Genomic DNA, 16,122 nt, shown 5'->3' on the forward strand with positions numbered 1-16,122 from the left:
GTCTTTGACTTTGGGCTGAAACGCTTAACGCATCCAAGAACAAACTCTGGTTCCATGGCAACCATGGAAAACGTTGTAATATCCCCAATTTTGTTGGCATCAGAGTTTTAGGGATTAGCCTATTATTATCATCCTTATAGGCTAATTATTGTGGATAGAGGGTCTTTTGTGGCAGTGGCTTGGCTTGGGAGGGTCTTATCTTCTTTGCATCTCAATAGGCTACAAATTGGTCTTCGTTTGGCTCAGATGGGACTTCGTTTAGGCTTAGTTTTGAGTACTTACTATTTGTGGTAAGTTGGTGTTGATCCAGATGGACACTTTCTAAATTTGGAAAGTTCATTTGGTCACATGGAGAAATAATAGGTATGAATCCTATTTCAGAGGGCGTATTTAAATGATGAGTATTTTGGGAGTTATTATATTTTTAGTAGCCAAATTATTATTAATTATTAAATGACTTATTATAAAGTATAACTTTATAATTTCACTTGAGAGTTGAATTATCATTGGAAAAGTGTCATTTATTAATTAGCTAAGCCAAGTCAAGTGAGAGAATCTAATGGAAGCTTCTAATTAATGTTGTGTGGTGAAGCTTCTTGAGTGAAGTTACATTTTGGCAACAAAAGAAAATCTAGAGGTTATAAATACAAGCCCATTTGTTGAGAAAAGAACGCTTGAATATATATTTGTTTTATTGTTGCCTTTCTGGCTTTTCCTAAGTTCTGAATTGTGCACCCTTTCTAAAGTATAAAGGTCTCTGAGTTTCTGAAAATTGTTCTAAGTCGCTGCTGATGTATAGTAATTTCATTGGTTAATCTCCTAACTATGATTTTCCGTGACTGGGAGATTGGATTTATAATTCGGAGAATTCTGAGTCTTGGAATTTGTTCTGGTAATTTCATTACAAGTTGTGTTGTTGTATACAATTTGTTGAGTCTCTCTACTGAATCCCTGTGGCTAAGGAGAGATTGGTTGTGGATGTTTTCCATTATAGTAATCAGAGTTTGATTGGGATTTGCAAATTTTGGGTGAAGAGATTGGCAAATTAGTGAAAGGTGGCAACACCTACAGGTAGTGATTTGTGTGTTGGAGCTAAGGACGGCATATCTAGAAGTTGCGTTTTGGATGCTACAAGCTCCATCTACCAATCTACAGGCTAAGACATTGATTTGGAGGCAACTTGAAGTTTGGTTTGGTGTCAAGAAATTTAGAGTATGTGAGCACCAGTGTTCAGAGATTTCGCATGGTAACATTCAGTTTAATAATTCAATGATCGAGCTCCTGTAGGCTCTTCTTTTCTTGCAGATTTAGAATGCATGTATTCCTTGTATTTTGGCGCCAGTATATCCTGCTCATAGGGGCAATTTTGCTGAGGTATTCTGCAGCGTTTGAAGCCAGTATATATTTGGTTCTCTAACGCTAGGTTCGGACAACTTTGTCTGCAATTTTGGCCAAGTGTAAACACCTATATCTGGTGTTGTTTTCCAGCTCCAGTCTGTTCGAATTTGAAGGTGTTATTTCTGCATATTGCATCACTTCTTGGCATTGATGTGTGAGCAATTGGAGGTGGCAAATTTTGCTTTAGATTCAAGCATGTTGTGAGTTGTGTTGCTGACGATAATTATGAATTGAAGGTCAGATTATTTGATTCAAGTATAGTGAAACAATTGATGCTGTTTGCAAATATTTTTTTCTATTAGATGTTGGCATCAGCACAAGCAATAATTTTACAGAGGTTATATGTGTTTAGAAACATTCCTTGCAATTTGATTGGGTTTGGGTATTATAAATTTTTAGAGTGGCAATTTATTATCAAGGATAATACAAGTTGACAAACGTTTGGAGTTCATTTTATTACCTCATATTTTAATCAGTATTGCATGTTTAATGGAATGTCAACTATTGAATTGTAAAGAGAAATGGTATTATCTGAGCTATCACCGATAGGGGTCTTTACAAATGTAGACACCAAGTGAATATGAATCCTCTTGATATGTTTCATTTCATGACCAACAAGAGTTTCTACTCTTCGCAAGAAATCATTCATGTCAACATGTCCGATCTTTGTATCTAATATATTATCAAGAACGGATGTGATATGAGATAGAGTTGCATGAGCCAACTCTTTATCAAATTGGTATTTCATTTTTCCCTTAGATTTTGATGGCAAGGGCATCTCTTGTGCTTGTGCTTGTGCTGCAACACAAAAATTCCAAAATGTGAACACATCATCAGAAGATATTGCCATAAAAAGTTGACTCTTGATAAGCAACAAAGGTTCAAGTATGGATTAGATACTTTGTAGACCCAATAAGATGATATCAAAAAGAGACATTAGACATATGCAGAGGATGGAAATGAAAGATGGAAAGAAAAACCATGAAGTGAGAATGGAAAGAGATAGATATGATTTAAGACATGAAGGTGGAACACATGGGAATGTGTGTGAATGAAGACTCTTGATTTTAAAAAGTGACTTGGCCTTTCAAGATGTCATTAAACAAAAAGTAGATTACATGTATATACAACATGTAATGAGGATTGGAAAGTGAGATGACATGCAATTGTGGATGGAGAATGAGCTTATATGTACGTGTGTGTGAAAAATGAGATGAAATGCTTTATGGCAAAGGAAGTGGAATAACATGTATTTTGCTCATGAAGTGTAAGTGCATATGGAAAGACGGAAATGCAATGTGACTTGAGGCGAAGTGAACTTTATAGACATCTTTGAGGAAAAGTGAAGTCAAAGTACATTGGAAAACATGCGCATGGCATTTTTTGACTTTTAAAAAGTGACTTTTGGTCAAAAACGGGTTCTAGAGATGCAATTACATGTAATCATGTCATATGATTGGAGGCGAAAAGTGAGGTGACTGAAAATGGAAATGGAAAATGAGATTACATGTACATGTGAATGATGGATGGAAATACATGAATTGCATATGAAGAATGAGATGTGAAGCGTTGTGACATGCAAAGATGGAAATGGAATGAAATGATGCTCTTGCATGAAGTAAACGGTGGAGTGAAATGAAACATGTTCAAGTTCTTGGGAAAGAGCTTGCACCTTCTTCAAAATGAAGAAAAAGAAAAAAGCAAACACACAAAACACAAAAATAAACTTAAAGAAAAACGTACCTTTGGCAAAAGACTCAAACATGTCAACAAATAAGCTACTTCAGCATGCAAATTTAAATTTGGAGTTTACGAAAAAACCAAAAACATGAAAATGAACCATTTCATCATTTTTAAAGGAAAAATGCACTTTCCATACATCAAAATCAACAAGTGTGAAGCATAACGCTAAAGCATGCACAAAATCAGCAAGATAAGCACAAATTAATTATCAAGGAAAATATCCACTTACATGATGATTGTGTGCCAAAAATAAAGGAGAAAGAAACTCCAATGTTGAAACATTCTCAAACAAACTTGGATTTCTTCAACCTTGCAAAGAGGAATTCGAATGAGCACCCAAATATATGTTTTCTATGCACAATGCCAAAAACATGCCCTAAAAAGCCTCCCAACTCCAAAGTTTTTTGTTAAATGCAAGTTTTGGGACATTTATGGGTAAAAATGTGGACTTCCAAGTGCATTGCATAAGCCGATTTTCACTCTAGAATGGAAAAACGTGGTTCTTATCCCTTGTATACATCATGAAATGCCAAAATGACTTCTATTGGGGCCCAAACGAGTTTGCAAAACCTTCAAATCTGGAAGTTTTTCATCAAAACGTGAGTCCAAAATGAGTCGACACAAATCATTTATGATATGTATAGGGACACCAAATGCATGGAAAAGCATTCAAAAGAAAAAACACCTCTTGAGGGAAAGATTTCAAGTCATTTCATAGAGAAATCGCCAAAAATGGGTTCTTGGAAGCCAATGTCATGAAATTCCTCAAAAATGGGCTTTGGAAGGGCAAATGCATGAAGTTGAATGCAAAAAGGACTTTTCTTGTGTGATTACATGTTTTAAATATGCATAATTGACCCAAATGTACCTTTTAGAAGCCATTACATGTTTTAAGAACATGCAATGGGCTTTCTCAAGACCAAAACGCACCTCTTAGGTGCATTTGCATATTTTAAAAACATGTTTTTTGCCCAAAAACGGGTTTTAGAGATGCACCTGAAAGTCGTTGGACAAACACACCTTTTAGGTGCAATTACATGTATTTGAAACTTGCCTATGCAATCCAAAGGCCAAAATGCACCTTTTAGGTGCAATTGCATATTTACATGTTGCACACAACTTAAATGATCAATTAAGCATATGTCAATTTAATTTTAATGAAATATCACCTAAACAGCACATAAATAATATTTACATTATCATATTAACAATATAATGTGCAAATAGGCAAGAGCCTACAACACAACAGTAAATTGTGAGCCTTCTATCGAAGAGGTCTTGGGTTCAAATCTACTCACACTTAATAATTAAATTAAATTAATTAATCACAACACATAATAATTAATATTGGCTTCGGCCTCTTACCGATCCAAAAAAAAACAACATAATGTGCAAATATCATTTAATAAGCAATATGTACTAGAGCATTTGATTTAAGTATCAAAAATTAAATTGAACTATATAGTTAATATAGTCAATTAAGTGAAAAATTAAAAAACAAACTCAACTTAAAAATATAACATAAAGTGCACTATAGTTACTTTAAGTGAAAATTTAAATGATAAAGTAGCTTAAAAACATAACATAAAGTGAATTTAAGTTATATTTTTCAAAAAGTGAATGTCAAATTAAAAAATATAACAAAATATTTTTAATTCATGCAGTTGCATCAAAAGGGTCCACTTTTTGGGCACTAAATTGGTCATATCTTTTGATTGCCAACTCGGATTGAGCCCTAAGATGAATCAAACCGAAGGAAGAACCAAACGCATGACTTGAGCAAAACCAAAAGACTAAAAACCAACAAACACACACTTAAAAACGAAGAAAAGGATGATGAAGGCCTCAAAATCAAGTATAGGCTCAACAAACAGAAAAATGGAAAAGACTTGATGAAAGCCTTTAGTAAAAGAATTGATTATATGAATTGGAGTTAATTGATCGATCAACATTAACCAAATAAATAACAAATTCAACCTAGAGAAATGTGAAACTAGTTTGAAAAAGTTTCGTACTATTACCTGCATTTTGTGGTGACAAAATGCAAGACAACACAATGTTTGCATGATTGGAATACTTCCTCCACCTCTATTGTTTGTTTACAAACTGTAATATCCCCATTCGTAGCAAGCTCCTACAGTTGATTGAGTGAACTCATCACAACAACTATTACATCCCAAATTTTGACTTAATTTAAAAAATTATGATAGTAGTTGGGTTGAATAAATTTTCCTCTCCTAATCATGTGAAAAGGGTAGTTGAAAATAACTGTTGTATCCTATGAAATTGTTTTCCGTCAATTACTTTTTCTAACTGTTTAATGATGATGAGTGTATCTATTATTTGTCATATGATGATAATAGTAGTTAGCAGTTGCTTGGTCTCAAAATTATGGTTAAATTCCTTGCTAATATCTATGTTAAATGTTATCATGGATTTACCATGGAACTTGTTATTATTGTGGAAATTGTTGTTTAGGTGATTTCAGGAGTAGATGAAGGTGATAAGCATTGCTTAACAAGATCCACAGAATGGGGTACTACCTTGGTCCATTTATCTGACCGACAAGTATGACCTCTAACTATCTTGGTAAAGCCACTTGTAGAGCAGGATACAATCATTGGACATGCATGAGCTATTAGAGAAACATTAAAAACATTAATGGTCTTAACTTAATTAAAGTACATACCTTTATTGGATTATGATTGACATTTCCATCACTTCATTATAATACATATTTATGTACATGCACATAGATATAAAAATAAAGGTGACACCATAGTATGATTTTTATAAAAGATTTTATCTATTTAATACGTACATTTAAATGCGTGTACAAGAAGATAAAATAATTTTCCAAATGAAGCATGTATTTAGATATACTTATTTAAAAGGTACAACCTTGAATAAACATTTAATATGGTGCCATCTTAATAAAATATATTTACATGCAAGTAAATAAATACGCTTATAAATTATCCTTTTGATTTATAACCTTCAAATTCTTTTCCATATTTATTAATTTCCTTATAAGAGGTCGAAATGTACACTTGGCATATGATATCGGCGATTCAAGAAGACAAACCTTTTAACTGTTCAAGAGTTACGACTTCTTAGAAGCCTTTGCTATCTACAAATGCCTCTTTATTTTCTGGAAGCCGAGAGAAACCAAAGACATTATTATTATTATTCCTTCCACACGAATTACCTCTACTCTTTTCTACGTTATTTCCATGTTCCACCGTTTTGCTGAAAGTCGTAATTCATATCTACTCTGAGTTTTGCATTCAGATTGCTCACGTTAAAGGAACTAGTTGTTTAGTGTCAAGCCAAGGTTCACGTTTCTTCATTTCAGACCAAGTTATGTGATCCGCCTTTCACTTTAGATTGAAACATGTTTTTTTTCTTTTCTAAAACTGCTTTCAAAATTACAATAGAAGGGAATATGTCCATGAAATTCTGTACTTTACCTTTGTACTGCAATATCAAATAGATACTCAATGAGTTTAATCTTTCTGTGTTGAGTCAAGACAAATCAAACATGATAAGTTCATACACCCTTTTTTTACTGAAGAATTTTCAGAATCAAATTTTATTTCCTTGCAAGCTCATTAAGATTATTTTGATATACTGAAATTTGCAATATTCTTACCCCAGTTGAGGCTCAACAAAAGAGTTGGATTACTCTAAGATTTAAACACCTAGGACTCACCCGGTTGTATGGCCAAGGAAGAGGGTGAAGAGGTGAGAGAGAAATCCGCAATAACATGAAACAGAATCAAATGTGACATAACAAATATATATAACTTTTAAAAAGGAATCATATAGTAGCTTATGCATGTCCATTTGTATTGTTCCCTATTGACAAGTCAAGCGGTGGTGATTGGGTATTTAAACCCATCCAAAAACCTTGGCCAAGGTCGTTCCAGGGATGCTTGCTTTCTTAAGATCACAAGATGTCAATAGTGTCAATTATCCAGACATGTTCATCCATAACTGTGCGGACATTCTAAGGTTAGACTAGTGGTAGTACCCAAGCCTAGCCCCAAGGTAGGGAGAGCCTTTCTTTTCAAAAGATTGTGTGGGGATGAATATGGTCTGCGGTTGGGAGGTTAAGCCTAAGTCAATGATTCCCCTCTTATCCGAAAGCTGAGGCTTGCACAACTAGTTGAAGACCCACTAGTTACTTTTAGTATGTTCTTTTTGTGTCCCTGGTATGAATTTGTTTTTCCTCTTGCATCATAGTAAAATGGTAGCAATGTACTTACTTGTTTACCAAGAATGTTAGAAGATCCTTATTTCAGCTAATCGTTATTTCAGTTAATCATTATTTCAGCTAATATCTCACGAAATAAATCTTATGTTTGGAAGTTTGTTGAATAATTAATTTATTTTCTACTTGTTATCAGTTATTAGTTATGTCAAGAAAATTCGTTTGTTACAGCGACCTTCGTGAGCTGACAGTGTAATTTGAGGATCTCAGTGGTGGGATTACTATTTTTAATAAATCCAATTCAGGCAATTGCCATATTTGCTAGTGCAAATAGTGGCACTAGTAGTTCGCCATTGCCTACAATGGATGGAAATATTTATTGCACAGGTTCGTATTTATTAATTAATTATTAAATTTACATTATAATAAGGTACTTTATCATATTTAAACTTTATAAAATGATATTGCGATGAGGAAGCTTCTTAAGTGAAATCACATTTCGGAAACTTGTGGCATTTGGAGATTATAAATATGAGCCCATTGATGAGAAAAGCATCCAATTGTCTATTTTGGTTTTGTTGTCTATGCGAGGGTTTCTGAGCATGAATCTTTCAATTCCTTTGTTGAGGTATAAGGGGTTGGTTTTGCGTTGCGCATATAATCCATAGGTGACATATTGTGGATTAAATCTCTAAGAATTGGCATCCTCAAATTTGGTGTCTTCCTTTTGTTTGTGTTTTTGCTAAGAAGGTATTGATGACTTGGTGACTTAACCACATTTAGGCTGCAATTTGTGGAGGGGGAGGTCACAAGCTGTCATCACCTTCTAAGGAAGTTGTTTATCTTCTACAGGGTTACGTTCATACTTGGAAGGCTCGCATTCAATTTTAAGGGCCTGCAACTTGTTATTTAGGGGCATGTGCATGTTTGGAGCATAAGCAACAATCACTGGAGTTATGTTTGTTTGGTAGACAGCAGATGCAATATTAGTGCCTATCATGGGTGTAAAGAGTGTCGTCAGTGACTATTGTGCAACATTGGGATGTGTAACAGCTGTTAGGTGATCAAATAGAAAACATATTAGGTAATACTGGGACTGCTAAAAGCTGTGATCAGACCTGTGTGGGGGGGGGGGTAACTGTTAAAAGTCACTTCAAGATGGAGTTCTACAAGTTCCATGTTTTTTTTCTAATTCAAATGTAGAATATCAATTGGACTTGCATAATAAAATTGCAATTGAATCTATTTCAGTATTCGCCTATTAGTAATTCGGTAAATATTTAGTACTATCATTTCTCTCCTAAATATATATCCAAAAATTCAAAATAGAAAAAGCATTAAAAATCAAAAAAAGAAATTACATTGCACTATTGATCATAGAAAGTTGCCTTAGGATTTATCAACAGCAATGTCAGAAATTGTTGGCAAAGTGTTTGACGAAATGTCAAACAAATGATTAGCAATGGAAATTGGTGTTTATTGAAGTGAGAACCAATTGGGGTTATTACATGGACACTTGCCCCAATTATGAGTTCTATCATTTCTGGGAGGGGGGTGCGTTGTCTATTGGGTGGATATTTTGCAACCGACAGTTTAAGATAAAATCCAGTCGCAAAATAGGTAGACCAGGCATAGCGTCTGAGACAGAGCCTCTACTACCTTAAAGGGGAAGGCTCCCCCTTCTCACCATTCCTTGCATCAACTCAATGTAAGCAAGAAGTTGAGAGATTTGAAAGGGTATTACCAATATCCTTTCCTTTTAGCTTTCATAAAAGAATCCACTTACCTGCAGAACGAGTAATGGGCAAGATGAAATCTCTAACTACACTTCTATCTAGTTGTTGGAAAAGGTGATACTAATAAATCAACACTAAAGGATTTGAGCAAATACACAAATCAAATCCACGAAGCCCTCAAATACCTGCATGTAGAAAACCTGTCACAGAGAAGAAAAAGACAAGAGGAGGCAAGGGTTTGCTCTGAAAACATGCAAATTGTATTCTCAGATAAAGAAAAGATATTAATTTTTACAAAAGATCAATCCTTATAAAAGGAGATCGAAACCTGAAAGGGTAACCTAAAAAGTTACAAAAGATAACCTAAAGGAAAAAGCTATTTAATAATTACTAACTAATTATTAAATAGAGAATGCAAAAAGCGCATAAAGCGAAATCTTAAGAAGGGAGAAAAAGGTAATTTAATTAATGAAATTAAATTAACTTTTTTTTCTCTAACACCAACTCAAAGGCTGATTGAAAGCTTACCAGTTTGGCTCTACTTGTTTTAACCTATCCTATAAGAATAACCTCTACCATTGGCGCACAAAGACTTCCAAAAGCAAGGAATTCTAACTATTTTTCATGAATTTGAGATGGTAATACAAGCTATAGGGAAGAACCTACATTTGAGCCTCACAAGGGAGCAACCAGAATAAAGCTCTAATGAAATCCAAACTGATCTTGAGACTCATAGGAAGCATCAAGAGGAAAATCAAAACAATAACAAGAAAAGACCTCTTTGGGCTAGAAAAATTATTGAGCAAGCAGAAATTTTTGCAGCACCCAAAGGGACATTCAAAGAAAGCAAAAGGCCTAACAAATTTGCAAACTATGTAGCTCTAATAGACAAGATTATAAACTCATAACCTACTAGTGTAAAAGAACCTCTTAAATATCAAACATGAAAAGATGCCATGACAGAAGCGTATCAATCCATCCTGAAAAATAGTGTATGGGATATAGTACCTAGACCTGAAGGGAAATTTGTTGTCTCCTCCAAATGGCTCTTCAAGATCAAACATGTTGCAGATGGCAGTATAGAGAAACAGAAGGCATGTTTTGTGGCTAGAGGTTTCTCTCAAAAGGAAGGAATTGATTACGAGGAAACATTTGCACATATTGCCAAATATACTTATGTTAGAGAAGTCATAGCCATTTTTGCAACTAAAGGTTGGAAGATACACCAGATGGATGTAAAGACTACATTCTTGAATGGGACTATCAAAAAAGAAGTTTATTTAGAACAACTCGAAGGTTTTGTGATCCATGATGCATCCTCCCAAGTATGCAAACTAAAGAAATCCCTGTACACACTTAAAGGAGCTACCCAAGCCTAGTATGAGAGAATTGACAGCCATCTTAGGAAACTAGGTTTCTCAAAGAATGATGTAGATCCAAATCTATTCTTTAAAATTGTTAAAAGTGACATGTTAATGTTAATTCTATACGTTGATGACCCACTGATTGTAGGAGATCACCTTATTGTTCAATGCAAAAGAGATTTGGCTTCAGAATTTGATAAGGACTTAGGTATTTGACATTACTTCCTAGGTTTGCAAGTCTGGTAGAAACCTGATGGTATTTTTCTAAATTAGGGAAAATACATTGTTGATATTTTGAAAAGATTTGAGATGCTAAATTGTAGACCTATGTCCACACTCATGGAAACTAACTTCCAAAAAGTTAAAGGAGACAGCAACAGAATCTTGATTTGCAAATCCTACCCTTTGTAAACAACTTATCGGATTAACACTCGACCTAACATTTACTTTGTTGTGAATGCCTTGAATCAATTTATGTGTGAACCACAGCCAAGGTACTATTGGATATGGTCTCAAATATGGAGAGGTTGACTTAGATCTACTTGGTTAATCAGATTTTGATTGGGTTGGAAGTGTGACTAATCAAAAAAGTACCTCGGGATGTTGCTTCAATTTGGAATCAGCCATGATTTCTTGGATAAGCAAGAAACAGTCTTCAGTAGTATAAAGTTCTATAGAAGCAGAATACATTGTGGCCTCTATGGGAGCTAAAGAAGCAATATGGCTCAAAAAGTTAATTGTGGGACTATTTGGTGAACCCTGAAGCCTACCACTATCTGTTGTGACAATCAAAGTTGTATCAAGCTCTTAGTGAATCCTGTGTTCCATGATTGATCCAACCATATAGAAATTTTGATTTGTGGGGTAAGGAATAAGTTGGATATTGCTACAGTATTGCTGCTATAGTATCGCTGCTACAAGGACACTGCTATAGTAACTTGCTACAGTATCGGTGCTACAGTTGTTTACCACATAGGTTAATTAAGAATTGCACACAGATAATGAACACGAACACGAACAGCAAAACTCTTCTTATTATTATTCGCATAAGCCAAACAGTACATTATGCTTCATTGATATCTCCTCCTTACAATGCTTCTCGAAGGGGGTATAAATACTTTCCGAAGAACCTTCCCGAAGGGGTCCGTCAGCTACATGACAATTATCAAAGGGCCCATGGGCTACATAACAAGAACCTTCCCAAAAGGACCCGTCGGCTACATACAAGAACCTTCTCGAAGGGACCCATCAGCTATATACAAGAACCTTCCCGAAGAGACCCGTTGGCTACATACAAGAACCTTCCTGATGAGACCCGTCAGCTACACAATATTTATCGACGATATCATCCCCCCCAAAGAGAAAAGTCGTCTCCTGACGACTACAGAACAAAACTCAAACAACTAATACAACAATATTGATCTGCCACATCACTCTTACATTCATCCTGTGCCTGCACCAAACTGGTTTCCAAAACACACTGTCTCCTTAGTCAAGCTGACCTTGATAGCCACCTATGCCGCTTGCTCTGCTTCCAACTTTGGGTCCACTGAGCCAAGTGTCACTGAAGTCTCTTCAATTGGATGATCGACTCCTCCCAAGCTCTCTCTGCATCCACTAAGACAAGCTTCACGGCCAACACCTACTCCAAGTGTAACACCCCTCTCGAAATGCTTGTTCCATAGATCTTTCCACCTCTGGCACACTATGCTTGCAGTAGCTCCAAGTTTCATCAACTGGTCACACTTCCCACGACTGATATCTGCAACGACTGGGGGTCCAAGGGGCAACACCCCCGGCAGGGTCGAGAGGCGTCGCCAAGACCAAATTAGCACTCTAAAGCCCACAGTAAAATGCACGGAACACACTATTTCTGTCATTTTCTACCAATTCTACACTCTTTCTGGCTATCGCTAGTGCTTCCCCTTCCCTATGTCATCATCTAATACTCATTCTGAGCATTCTTGATTTGTCAACGTTTTTTTTTTTTTTTTTTTTTTAAATTTAAAGCTCCTTTCCCTTCTGACTGCTTTCTTCCGCCCTTCCTTTCTAACTGCTTCTTTCTGCTCATATGCTACACTCCCATGGCCGTACGCTAGTCAAAATCAAATACTGCTACTAGTCGTACGGTTGCATTCAGAGATATACATTTTTGCTGCTCTTAACTGCAATGTCCGTACAGACATCAGACTTTTAGAAGAATTCGTACGGTGCTCATTTGATAAGATCGTTGTACAAACGCATCAAATATCTTTCCAGAAACTTGCCATATGGACACCTCAAATATATTGCCGTACGGACGCATTAATTATGAGAATTGAAATATCTTAACCCTACTTGAAAGTTCGTACGGTGGGACACTTTAACTTTTTAAATCCGTACAGTGGTGATCAGGTACCATATTGTTCAAATCCGTAAGCCAAACGCTATTCTTTAAATCCGTACAATAAACTGGGAAGGAAATCTGTACGCCAAAACTGGGATTCAATGTCTTCTTCAAAATCCGTACGACCAACTATATGAATCTATCCTTCACATCCGTACGGTGTCCTTCAGGAGACCCCAATTTGTCATACGGTGCCAGGCTGCATCTTCTAGATAACTTCGAAATCCGTACAGCAAAGACATTCCTCGCAAAATCTGTACGGTGATTTGTAAGTCACCAATAATATTCTCCAATATCCGTACGCCGTACGATAGACTGTACGGTGCATGCTCAAGTAACTTAGAGGCCGTACGATGCAGCTTTAAAAAGCCATACAATGACTTTCTCACTTTTTTTCTCTTTTTTTCTTTTTTGTTCTTTTTTTTTTCTTTTCTTTTTTCTCTTTTTTTTTTTTTTTTTTCAAATTCAGAACAACAGGCTCAATTTTCCATCCCAACTTCGCCATTCTACAACGACGAAGGAGTCATTCGAAATTCATTCTGCAACGACGGAGTCTTCCTAGCATGGTACATCTTTAGCCTCGACCCGTTCACTGCCTACGGCACTTCTTGTCCATCCACAGTCCACAATTTTATTGCTCCATTGTCACCTACCTCCTGAATCTGGTACGGCCCAGCCCATCTAACTTTGAATTTACCTGGTTTAAATTCGTTCCTTCCGTCATATTCCAACACCCACTGACCTGGTTGGAACCTGTTCAATTTCAGGTGCTTATCATGCCATGCCTTGCGCTTGTTCCGCGTTACCTCCGTGGCCCATTGTGCCTGCAATCGTCGAGGCTTATTTAAGTTACACGATCTCTCCCTCAGGTTTTCCATATCGTCTAGTCTGTTCCCGAAGCTCCGTAACATGGACTCCATCAGTTGCCCCTTCTGACCGTCAATAACACATTCACTCTATACTGCTACAACTTTTATTGAACCCTTCCTCTTTGTTGCCTGTGCAGACCGTATCGTGTGTCTTCCTTGTTGCCGGTACCTTTCTGCTATATCTGTGGTTCGATGTAATAATTTCTTCCTACGCAGTCGTACAGTAGAATCTTTCCTTCTTTTGGGTGCGTACTGTATGTTCTTTCCTTCAGCTTTAGTCATACCCACCTTTCTTTCTTCGGCTTGTCTGTGTTCCTTTGGACATTCATTTCCTTCTTTCTTACCTTCGTCGATCCTTAGCATATTACAACTCGGAAAGAGCTCGTAATCCTCCATCTACCAGTGGTCAAAACCATTTACTGAATCTAGATCGTCATCTCCTTCCAATCGTAGGACTCCCTCCTGATCAGGTTCCCTACTCTACCTCCTCTCATCCTCTTCTCCTTCGGAATTTGACGATAGAGCTTCATCTCCAACCATCTGAGTGTGTAGATCGATGACATACTTCTGGCCTTTTCTTTCAAGTGATAAAGTATTTTTCTTCCAATCGTGCTTTGCCTTGGCTTGTATCAGCCACCCCCGACCCAGAATGGCATCATATCCTCTTCGCTTTAGTGGGATCAAGACGAAGTCCAATAGGAATGGTTGTGTTCCATTAGTTACTGGTTGCACTGTGAGTATTCCCAATGGCTTGATTCCATGTTGACCGGTTGTTAACAACTGGAAGGTAGGTGGCCACAATGTCAGTTGTCCCAACTTTTTCTAGGTATCCTCTGGCAGCACATTGACACCAGACCCTCCGTCCACAATCGTTTCCGTCAATACAGTCCCGAGGATTCCCATTTCGACGACTGTCGGGTGGCGTCCGGATGAGAGAGCTAAGAGCATCGGATCTTCTGCACTTGTGCCCCTTTCCTTCTCCTTTTTGTCCGCTGTACTTGCTCCACTTTCCTGCTTCCTTCCATGTTCTCTTGGTAGTTGAGCAACGGGAACAATGTTTGTGAGTGTCGATCGAAGCTGAGGCATAGTGACCAACAGATCATTTATCCTGACAGGTACCTCAGCTTGCAATATTTGTCGTACGATGTTCTGTTCTGCGCAGTTCCATACGGAAGTACCAGGTGTGTCCTTCAGGTGTTCTATTTCTACCTGCGTTTCTCTCTGGATCTTTGCCCGTGCTTCCTCCAATCTCTTCTTTTCCTCCGTCGGATTGGGGTATAGCTTCGCCTGCTTTCGAGTGATTGCCAAAACTTCTTCCTCATCCGTCCCGACGGTAATCAAGTTTACTCCAGACTTCGGGCATTTAGCATCGTCATGATTGCCAGGTCCACAACATCGGCATAGCAACTTCGGTGTGTTCGCCGTTGTGCACTCTCGGGCAAAGTGACCCCACAGATTGCATGCGCGGCATTGAACTATTGGCCGACCATTCACATCATACTGAATTTGACTCCTTCCGCCATTATTGTTGTTGCAGCTATTGTTGTTGTTTTGACCATGTCGGTTGTTTCTATATCCACCCGATGTGGCACCTTCCATACTGGTGTTCCCGTTCCCTCCTGACGGGGATGCCTCCTGTGTCAGGAACACTTGCTGCAGTGTTCTTGTTTTGAAATTGAAAGGGCATTCCTTTACCGAGTGTCCCATACTCTGGAAAATATCACAAAATTGATCTTTTGGGCAGGATCCCTTCGTATGGCCTTCTTTCTTGCACTCCGTACACTAGAGGTCATTGCCTTAGTCTCCTTGTTCATGTTTTTGAACTCTTTCATCATCCGAAGCATGTCCTTCTGAAGAGAATGGACTTTCTTGATGTTGCCTTCATCGTCGCTGCTATCTTCTCCTAAAGCCTCATCGTCATTTGAATCGAATGAGCTAGTCTTCTTCTTCTTTGTCTTCTGTTCACTTTCGAGGTTCAATGCCCGATTGTATGCTTCGGTATATGTCGATGGTGGCACAATCTTCAACTTTTTCTGCAACTTCGGGTGAAGGCCTTCAATGAACCATCTTTTCTAGAGCCCATCTGTCGGCTTATTCTCCATTTTACTAATTAAGTCCTTCAACCTCCTGGCGAAGACTCGTACTGTTTCATTCTTCTTTTGCTTGGTATTGAATATCTCATTGACGATCTCATTATCATCGCGCAATATTTGAAATTCTGCACAAAACTCCTTAATGTTATCCCAAGTGTTTAATTTCTGCGGATCTATGTCAGTAAACCAATCAATAGCAACACCCCGTAGGGTGGTTGGAAACTGTTGGACCCATTCGTTCGCATCTGTTATGCCATTCGCTCTCCAAATTGTTTCACATGTTTTACAATGTTGAATGGGATCGGTTGCTTCATCACCAT

At 37.3% G+C, this 16,122-nt stretch overlaps 1 protein-coding gene across 2 annotated transcripts in view; it reads right to left on the reverse strand.

Moving 5' to 3' along the window:
- LOC149545073 (uncharacterized) overlaps positions 1-16,122 on the reverse strand; it is a 210,640-nt gene that overhangs the window by 169,348 nt on the left and 25,170 nt on the right. The gene's annotated exons all lie outside the window — the stretch shown is intronic.

This window comes from Cupressus sempervirens, chromosome 8 (genome assembly GCF_028749045.1).
Source record: "Cupressus sempervirens isolate cs-2001-9-10 chromosome 8, ASM2874904v1, whole genome shotgun sequence".
NCBI lineage: Eukaryota > Viridiplantae > Streptophyta > Pinopsida > Cupressales > Cupressaceae > Cupressus > Cupressus sempervirens.